The sequence below is a fragment of the Symphalangus syndactylus genome, chromosome 10, assembly GCF_028878055.3.
Source record: "Symphalangus syndactylus isolate Jambi chromosome 10, NHGRI_mSymSyn1-v2.1_pri, whole genome shotgun sequence".
In the NCBI taxonomy this organism is placed as follows: Eukaryota; Metazoa; Chordata; class Mammalia; order Primates; family Hylobatidae; genus Symphalangus; species Symphalangus syndactylus.
The window spans coordinates 63,864,327-63,874,758 of NC_072432.2; positions in this window are offsets into that span (position 1 = coordinate 63,864,327).

Below are 10,432 nucleotides of genomic sequence, written 5' to 3' on the forward strand. Positions count from 1 at the left end.
ATAGGAAAATAATGAAAGTGCTTAGTAGAGTGCCTAGTACCGAGTTAGTGCTCACTAAAAATACCTACCATTATATGCAAACATTGATGCTTCAGATGGTGGTACTTGGTAGTTGGTCAATATTTGTGAGTTAAATGAATCAATGAACAGTAGAACAGAGGTAGGCTAGGTTCCTAAGTCTAGCTTCCAAATCTATCAAGAAAGCAGGCATTGAGTGAATTCTCACTTAATAGCTTTTTTGGGGAAAGAAGAAACGGAACCAAGGAAGATGATATTAGAAATGGGTCATAGTTTTATGGGGCATTGGTAGGGATCACAAGTTTCATAAATTAGAAAGAGGAAAAGTGACTTTCATGGTTATATAATGGCTTTTGTCCTACAAATTGGATCTGGAAAAAAAAAGAGTCCCAATGTTTTTGAGGAATGAAAGCAGAATTCAAATGAATAGAATGCCAACTGGGAGCATTTTCTGTCAGGTACTTGCAAAGAGTGAGAGGAAGAGTTTTTAATCCTGATTAATGTCTTGTTTCTTTAAATATAGTGTTGTGTTCAATGCTGAAAAGAAAGATGGTGGGGATGCGATCGGGAGAATGGGGTCATACTGACAATAATTGACAACAGTCACCTCTATGGTATTGATATGTGAAGAGGAATTTTTTCACTTCGTAACTAATGCCTGCAAGCATGAGATATCATCACTGTGAAAAAAATCCTTGTGCTTGTCTCAAAATTTTCCACAGCAATGTGCTCTTCTGTGGGCTGATTTTATATGATGTGAAGAAATCTTTTCTTTATTAGTTCTATGTTTACTCAATTTTCTAGCCATTAGATTTTGAGAATGACTCCACCATGACACATCAGAGGATTTGCACGCACTGCCTCTGCAAAATAGTATTCTTCTTCTTCTTTTTTTTAAAAATAATAGGAAACAATTTTCATTAATTGTTCATTTAAATATATATACATAGTATGAGGTATAATCATAATTCCTCTTAAAGGCACAAAGCTTATTTAAAGATAGAATGGTTTGGGAAGAAAATAACCGGGTCATATAGAATTTTCCTATTAGGAAGTCACCTTAATACATCAGCAATGTCAGTAATTCCCAGTTTGACATGTACTGGATTCCTTTCCAAGCGCTGGTAAATCGAATTATCTATAGACTAAAGACACACACACACACACACACATATATATACTATTTTAAACATACATTAATTCTCTATTGTGATTAGTAACATGTATTCATTTTAAATGGATACTGAATTCATAAAGGCTTTGTGGCATGTGTTTTTTAATTGAGATATAACAAACATATAAGCCCCGTTAAATGGGGAAGAAGAGTCTTGCAAAAAATAATCCTTTTAAATTAAAAGGGAATCCTCTCATGAGAAAAATTAGGAAATCCTAGACTGGGAACATACACGCACAGGCCCTAAACTGATATCAGTATTAAACCTATTGTAGACTGCACTCAGATGAAGCCCTGGGTCCTACCCATAGAACCAGCATTTAGCAACAGACAAGGACATTGAACACATTACAATTCTTCCATCTCTTCCTCTTTTCCTCAGGTTATTGTTTCTTCTGACTATAACTGGCACTTATTTATTATGAAATTACTGCTTTTCTAACTAAAAAAATGAGCATAGCTACTTCAGTGAATTAGTTTTTACACAACACAAAATATTTTAAGTCGTTTTTTAGTCCTTAGCAAAAACCACTGAGATAAAATGGTATTGGGTTGCCTTTTTACAATTAAGAACTTGAAAAATTTAGGAACGTGTTCAAGATCAAATTGTTACATTTAATATAAAAAAAGACCTTAAATATGAATTCTGTTCTAGCAGATGCTAATTTTTTAATTAACATCATAAATTTAATTGCATGTTAACCATACGGGATATTTTTAGCAAGCTCCATGTAAATGAAAAATTTATGCCTTTTATGATATATATATATATATATATATATATTTTTGAGATGGAGTTTCATTCTTGTTGCCCAGGTTGGAGTGCAATGGCACGATCTTGGCTCACTGCAACCTCCGCTTCCTGGGTTCAAGTGATTCTCTTGCCTGAGCCTCCAGAGTAGCTGGGATTACAAGCATGCACCCCGATGCCCAGCTAATTTTGTATTTTTAGTAGAGGCAGGATTTCACCATGTAAGTCAGGCTGGTCTCAAACTCCTGACCTCAGGTGATCCACCTGCCTCAACCTCCCAAAATGCTGGGATCACAGGTGTGAGCCACCATGCCCGGCCTGTAATAGCATTTTTATAGAGATATACGTAGATATAGAGAAAGGTGCAATTCTGAACCCCAAAAACAATCCAGTTAGAGACAAAATAGAGAAAAGAAAGGAACATATATTGAATGTAGTAATACTCTATTTTACTTAAATAGCTTTTATCATAGATTTTTTTAAAAAATATTTTTCCTGTGGACTCATCCATTCTTGAACTCAAAAAGAAAATTCTCTTGTTTTTCTTTCAATATATAATTAAATGTAGAAGAAAACAAGAACTAAGAAGGTTTTAAAGTTTACTGAAATCTAAACTACATTTTCTTATTGATTAACTTGATAATTTGAGAGTTTTTCTCAAATTAAAAATGACTCCAATGCATTTAAAAATTTACATACCATTTGAGTGTTGAGTGACTGATATGGATGGCTGATTACCCAATAGCTGATTAGATGAGAGGATTCATTAAAATACAATTTATTCTACTTATTCAAAACTATAGGTGGAAAGGAACATGAAAGTAATGGATACTTGTTCTTAAATCTAAATGAGATATAACAAATAATAAGAATAATAGCAGCAAATATTTCTACATGATACTTATAACTCACCAAGTGGTTCAAAATATATTTGATGGCCAGCCACTGTGGCTCATGACTATAATCTCAGCAATTTGGGAGGCAGAGGCAGGAGGATTACTTGAGCTCAGGAGTTTGACACTAGCCTGGGAAACATAGTGCGACTTTGTCTCTACAAAAAATGAAAATAAAAAAAATTAGCCAGGCAAAGTAGCACATGCCTGTAGTCCCAGCTACTCGGAGGCTGAGGTGGGAAGATCACTTGAGCCCAGGAGGTCAAGGCTACAGTGAGCCATGATTACACTACTACACTCTAGCCTGGACAACAGAGTAAGACCCTGTCTCAAAAAAGTAAAATAAAATAAAATATAAATATATCTGCTTATTTATTCCTCAAAATAGCCCTATGAAGTAAGTACTCTTTTATTTCATTTTATAGATTAAAGCAAAAAGGATTAAGAAATTCGCCCAAGGTTCTTTAGCCCATAGATTGCAGAGATGGGATTCAAACCAGGCAGCCTGACTACAGCATCTCTTTGCCATCATATTATATTGCTTTAACCTGTAGCATTAAGTGCACCTAAAGTTCAGAGTTTGTTATACATATGATCCTCTCATTTTTTAAATTAAAATCCGTGTTTCTGGAGTTTTTTAGTCTCAGATTACTTGCAAAGAACATTCATATTCCTTTGCAGATAGTTTTTATTTTTTTCTGGAAAAGAAATTTATATGTTGTTGTCTTTTTATCAAGAAGAAAATCATATTTGCCAGTCTTTCAATTTCCATCACTAAAGCATTTGCTAATTACACTTTTATATTGCTCATTGTGTTTATGAAAACCATTTTATTCTAAAAATGTCACAGCGAAAATGACATCAGTGAATTTCATCAACATAATTCTCTGGAAAATTATCCAGTAATCACAAAATATTAAAAGGCCAGATAGTATTTGATTTTAGGAACCTAGATGACTCTGAAGCTGCTGCTTGTTATACTTGCCATGAGTTGTGCCCTAATAATAGAAGAACCTCCCCTTCAGTCACTTATGCAAACCCACACAGCAGTAATTTATACACATAGTGATGATGAATTAGGAATGCAGCTATACCTACTTAAAGGACTGCTTTTTCATGTTTTATGTCTAGCTAACACCTAGTTGCATATAATTGTATGTTTCCTACTCCTTAGGCAACATTTAACAGTTAAAATGCTAACTTTCAAAAGGCCATTCATTCAACATTTTATGTCTCATGCAACCACAAGACAGCCATTTAAATGCATATATTTAATTCGAGGAACTTTGCATTTTACTTGTCAATCATTTACATGATTATTTCATAATCATATGTGGATTTATGTGATTTTTACAAATATTAATGTTAATGTTCTTCTCAGATGTAGAAGAAGGGTAAACCATACATAGTAGACATTTAAACTTGAAATCTTCTTGTCTTTCAATCTCCTTAAAGATATCTGAATTACTTCCTGTATCTAAGATTCAATAAGCAGTACCTAATTTATGCAGACTCTGGAGGTAAAATACGCAGACGACTGAGTGCAATACCACAAAAGCTCCAAGAATTTTTTCATGATTAATATGTTTTTCTCTGTTTATCACTACCACCAACAGACAGTAAAACATTGCTAGTGAATGCAATAAAACAATAGACATTAAAGTCTTTATTACTTGTAATATATGTTTGAACTTAAATAGCCCCCAATAAAATTACACTTAAATAAGATTATATCTTCTAGGGCATCTTACTCTGTAAGGGATTATTTGTGTAAATTATTAAAATTTTATTGTAAGATTTATTGGACTCTGGTTCTTACCTGTGGATGCATTTTTAAATCATTTGGTCAGCTTCAAAAATATATAATTATATCTCGGCCTTACCTTTCCAGGATTCTAATTCATTTGGTCCAGAAAGAATCCCAAATCAATACAGCTTTACAAGCAAACAGCTGTAGTCTTAACTAAAACACGGAAAGAGAAAGAATATTGAACTATACATTCTAGATTCAAGCTCTCATCCTGACTCTGAAAATAAATTGTTACCTGATCTTGCGTAGGTTATTTAACCTCTCTGAATCAGACATTTCTCATCCTTAAAATGTAGGCTTGAACTATATGATCACTAATCACATAGCTTACTTAGTACCACATTAAGAATATAGAACGACAACTTCATCATCTCTTGACCTGTATGTGCCTTTAAACATTAGGCAAGTGTGCAAAGGTATTGGCTAAAATATTCTAGAGTGATAGCACAGATAATGTCCTCGGGATATGGAAAAGTTATACATCCTATAAACAGGTTTCTCCGGTTTTCTAAAATCTTGACTTCATCTCTTGTAAGATTTTTGCTTAGGCTCTTTTCTTCCTTTTTTTATGTTCCTCCCTTTGCTTAAAACGTATGAATCATGAACTCCACTGAACACAATATGAGGATTTAGGAGCTAGAAAATCCAGATCCTGCTGAGGATTAAGAAGTCAATCTTGTTGTATGACCCAAACCACATTTATAAAGAAAGTCAATTTTTCTGATGGGACAAAAGTATATAAATTGAATATTCTAAAAACCAGAAAAGAAAATAATCAGTCAAGCCAAAAAGACACCAAATTAATAGTCAGAAGTCCTAGGTTTGAATCCTGTCTCTCACCATTTCTGAGTCCCTTGGCCTTGTGACACTGAAACTGTATTGGCCTTATCTCTATACACCTTGCAGATAGTTGCTTCTGTCCTTCATGGGACTCAAATAAGATTATGTTTAATAAAAGAGTGAGACAAAACTATAAGATATAATCATTGACAATAATACACATCAGATATTTGTTTAGGGCCAGGAGATACAAAAGAGTTAAAAGTGGTAAGAGAGTAATCATGATAGCACTGGATTCTCAAAGCAGAAGGAGGTGGGTGTTCCCAAGAGGAAGCATAGGCACCAATAGCAGGTGGAACAATGACGTCAAAACAATAGGAATGGAGGAAAAGATGTGGCAGTAATGAGATCACAGGTAACCTTTCAGGAGAAAGTTCAGAAGCATAGAGAGGATATAAGTCAAATTACAGACGTATAAAATCATGTATTTCTTCTAATTCCAAATAATCTGTAAGTGAGGATGGGTATGAGTGAGCTTCAGAATGAGGACATTTATGGCCTGGGCCTCTTGTAAGTTGTCAAAGTGTTAAGTGTAAAACTCAGGTAGTAGAGATAAATCATTCTTCCATGTGGGCCTTTGTCTAACCTACGATATATTCAAATGAATAGGATAGAAAAGCTACTTATGGTAAATCTTACTATGACATGCATACTTACATTTTTCCATTTAATTTGAAAGAAACATCAAAAATAATTTTCTCTAATACTACATAGCACTTATAAACATTATTTCTACTTAAGAAAAGTATTCTTGTACATTGCAATAATGCGATTAGGAACAGTGATTCTCTAAGATTCTATACTTAATGTTACATTCAATCCTTATTTAAATTTATTGGTCTCTCTTCTTATTCCTTTCCAATCTACCTCAGTTTTGGGGGAAAAACTTTTATCTTCAGTGAGGGCTAAAAGCTGAGACTGAGAAACAAATGTGAGTCAATGTGCTCAGTGTTAACATGGTGCTATGGAACTTGAACTGATTTGAACCTCAGAATGGCATATCCGAAAACTGATGAAATGAAAGAAAATCATTCTTAAGGCTTCTAGACTCTACTTTCAAGTGACCGTGTCTCTCTCAGACTATAAATCCAGCCTCAGAATCCCTCAAAACACTTGTCATCTCACCAGTCAACCCCACAAACTTCCTGGAACACCATTAATTTTCCTTCCTCTAAAGACATCTTCCAAAACACACTTACATATAAAATCCAGTTAACTTTCCACCTTTGTACCAGAAGAAATAATACTTTAGATCTGTTCTTTCTGACTCAGTGCAACTGTATTCTTGAGAGTATATGAAAAAAAATGAAGTTAAATGAAACTCCTAATCTTACCAACAGAATACCTAAGTTTTATGTAAAGTTTGAGCCAATTCCCTAGAGGCCATCTGTGTCCTACCTAGAGGACAAGGTGTGTCTTTGGACTTGGAAAACATGTATCCCATGTACCGTGGGTCTCCAAAACAAGTGGTTGTTCATTTATAGCTACCCTTCTCTTTATAGCTACCTGCAATGCCAGTCTCGTGAACATTAGAGCACTCAAAGATGAAACTTTCTGCTCTTTCTTAACACATCTGCTGTACCAAGGTCTCTGGAAGCTCTGAGAAACCCTGACCCTCCAAAATCACAGGTCAATAAAATATATTTAGAAGGAAAAAACTAAATCAACCTCAATAGTACAACAACAAGGTAGGAATTTTTTTTTTATGTTAGAGGGTAAATTTGAGGGTTGAAGCCTTGGGGTTATATAACATTTCCACTTTTGTGACTTTTGAATTCAAAATATTTTATATGACACTTGAGATCAAGCTAATTGGTACTTTTGCTTATTTCTTGTCCTGGTCAACTCTCAAATTAGTCTCTACTTAAATACCACTTCCTTCAGAAGTCTTCCCTGATCTTCCTGGACCATGTTAGGTTACTTGAGTGATAACCTTGCCTTACATTTTGGACTTATTCTATCATAAAACTTATCACTTCTTCATATATATTTCTTTGCTTCTCCCATTAAAAGGAAAGCTCTAGAAGAAAGAGATAATTCTTTTTTATTTATTTTATATTCTTGGTACTTAACATGGTATCTGACACACAATACATGCTCAATAAATATTTGTTAAATAAATTAATTGGTAAATGTCTATTGACCTCACTGATGATTTTGGCCACAAAATAAATATATAAATAAAAAACAGGCAAGGCATGGTGGCTCACACCGTGATCCCAGCACTTTGGGAGGCTGAAGCGGGCAGGTCACCTGAGGTTGGGAGTTCGAGACTAGCCTGACCAACATGAAGAAACCTCTGTCTCTATTTTAAAAAATACAGAATTAGCTGGGCCTGGTGGCACATGCCTGTAATCCCAGCTACTCGAGAGGCTGAGGCAGAAGAATCGCTTGAACCTGGGAGGCGGAGGTTGTGGTGAGCCAAGATCGCACCATTGCACTCCAGCCTGGGCAACAAGAGTGAAACTCCATCTCAAAAAAATAAATTACTGTTTATTTAACAGTAATTTTGGAGGCATTATTTAAGTACCATGCAAAGAAAGTAAGCTGAGAAATATCTTTTATGATTACTTTTTGTTCTTAAATCAGAAGATGTTGTTAAATATAGTAGCTTTTTTCTATATCCTCTGACTTTTTATACTAACTCATTTACCACATTGTTCTTCATTGGCATTTCTTAAAAAGAAGACTCCTTCTTCCTGGCCCTTCTTCATATATTCTTTATTGACTTGCTTCTTACCTCCTTCTGAGTCTTGTCTGTTTATTATTCTCCCTTAAATCTTTACCAGTCTCTTATTCTACTACTTTCTTTTCTTTCTCACCATACTTAAGTCCCATCTTCCCCGAGCCCTCACAAAGTCCTCCACTTCATCACAACCTTTAACAGTTTCACCTTTTCTTCATTGTTAAATATCTCGAAATACAGGTTATAATTGACTTTCTAATAATCATAGCAAAAACATTTTCTCCACTCTGTTAACTTCCAGATTTTGTTCCCCTTTTCATTCTAAACTGGTTACCATCATCCCTGTGTTTAGATGTTAAAATCTCAATTATAGTTCAACTTTTATTTGCAAAACCATCCCACTTAAGAAGTTGTGATTTTGCAGTTGGGTGTGTATTTTTACATCTTTAAAAATCCCAATAATGTTTTACATATATCATTTGTTTTGTATCAGAAACGCTGCATGGCACACTAGAAGTAAGTGAAGGTTCTTAGATGTCGGCCTTTGAATACAGGCTCCACTACTAAGTAATTGTGTGATATTGAGCAAGTTTCTCATATATAAAATGAGATGATAAGACAGTTGTGAAAATGAAAGTACTAAAGTTCTAAAAAAATTTTAGAACATTGCCTGGCACATTTAAAGTACTCAATAAGTACTAGCTATTGCTCTTCTTAGTGTTGATTTAAAAGTTGTGTCCTCCTCAATGCCAGGTTTGAATATTCTTGAAGCCACAATGATGCCTTCCTTGTGTTTGGACACCCTGCTGTCTCTAGTGTATTGTTTTGCATGTAGTGGACAGTAAATACATGGTTGTTGAATGAATTTTTTGATTACCAAAGCTGAATTCCATTTGATAGATTTGTAAAAGGAAAATAAATCTCCAGACCCCAAATTCACCATGCCAAAAGAGAAAAGTTAAGTGTGGAAGCTGAATCTCACACACACACACACACACACACACATACACACACAAACACACACACACACACACACACAAACTGCCTTTCCTTTTGTTGCTTAACTGATAGATATACATGTAGAATGCCACATGTCTTTGCAGGTGGCCTCCCTCACCCTGACTGTGTATTAATATATAAACTGCTTATCTTCAGGGTACAGGACAAGAAAAAACCAGAAATTGTCCCCCTCACCCTGCCCATCCTGAGCCAAATGTATACTTGACTTCTTCCTCTACTCGATGTTGATTTATGTAAATTGCAGGTGTACTGAGCACGAGATAAATATATAATTGTTTCCTCCACCCCTTCTTTTCACGTGCAACATGTGGATTCAGTGAGGCTAATCAAAGTGTCATAACAATGTGATCATACTCTCCATCTTTTTTTCTTTCCCCTTTCCCCTCCTGCCCACTTTTTCCCCTTTAAATATCAAAGCCCTCAAAATCCTCTTTGGAAAAAGTGCGGGCTACAGATTCTACTCTGGCTTGTGTTTCTTTTTAGGGGGCACATCCTCAATCTTAGCAAAAAAGAAAAAGAAAACCCTTTAAATTGATTGGAATGCACCTCAGTCATTTTCTTTGGTTTTACAGATTATAGGAAGAGAAGAAAATTACATTGGAACTAGGTCATTCTATATCTGATAGTAATCAAACACTACAATATTAATAATTATTGCAACTGTGATTCCTGGTACATTAATGATGTGTATGTTATCTCAACTAGCTCCCAGACCAGTTTTGTTAGACACCTGCGATTCAAATGTAGGGCCAATGGTAAGGAAGAGTTACCCATTAACCAGTCCACATAAGATTACTTCTCAACATTGATCAGTATCACTCACAAGTCACAATGTCATATAATGGGTTTGGTGGAGCCTGTTGAGCAGAAGAAATACTTTAAGAAATCTTCAGAATATGCTGCTTGTTGAAGACTTTATGACATCTTGAATCATGTTAAGAAAAGCTGGTCAGAAATGAGATGCATCATTTTGAAAAAAACACCGTGTAGCTTAAGGAGCCAAGGGACTCCTATTGGCAACTCAGAAATTAGGAGTCTAACCAACACAGTATCTTTGTGCTCCACATAAAAAGAAACTGATCTCTTTTGGATGTTTATTTGAAAATTAATACAGGAATGATGCTGGAACCTAAAAGACAAATACATCTGCAGTGTTATAAGGAGAAGACACATCACCCAATTCCATGAATTTACTAAGTTATTCGCTATTCCCACTTTTTGCACCTAAAGCATTTGAAAT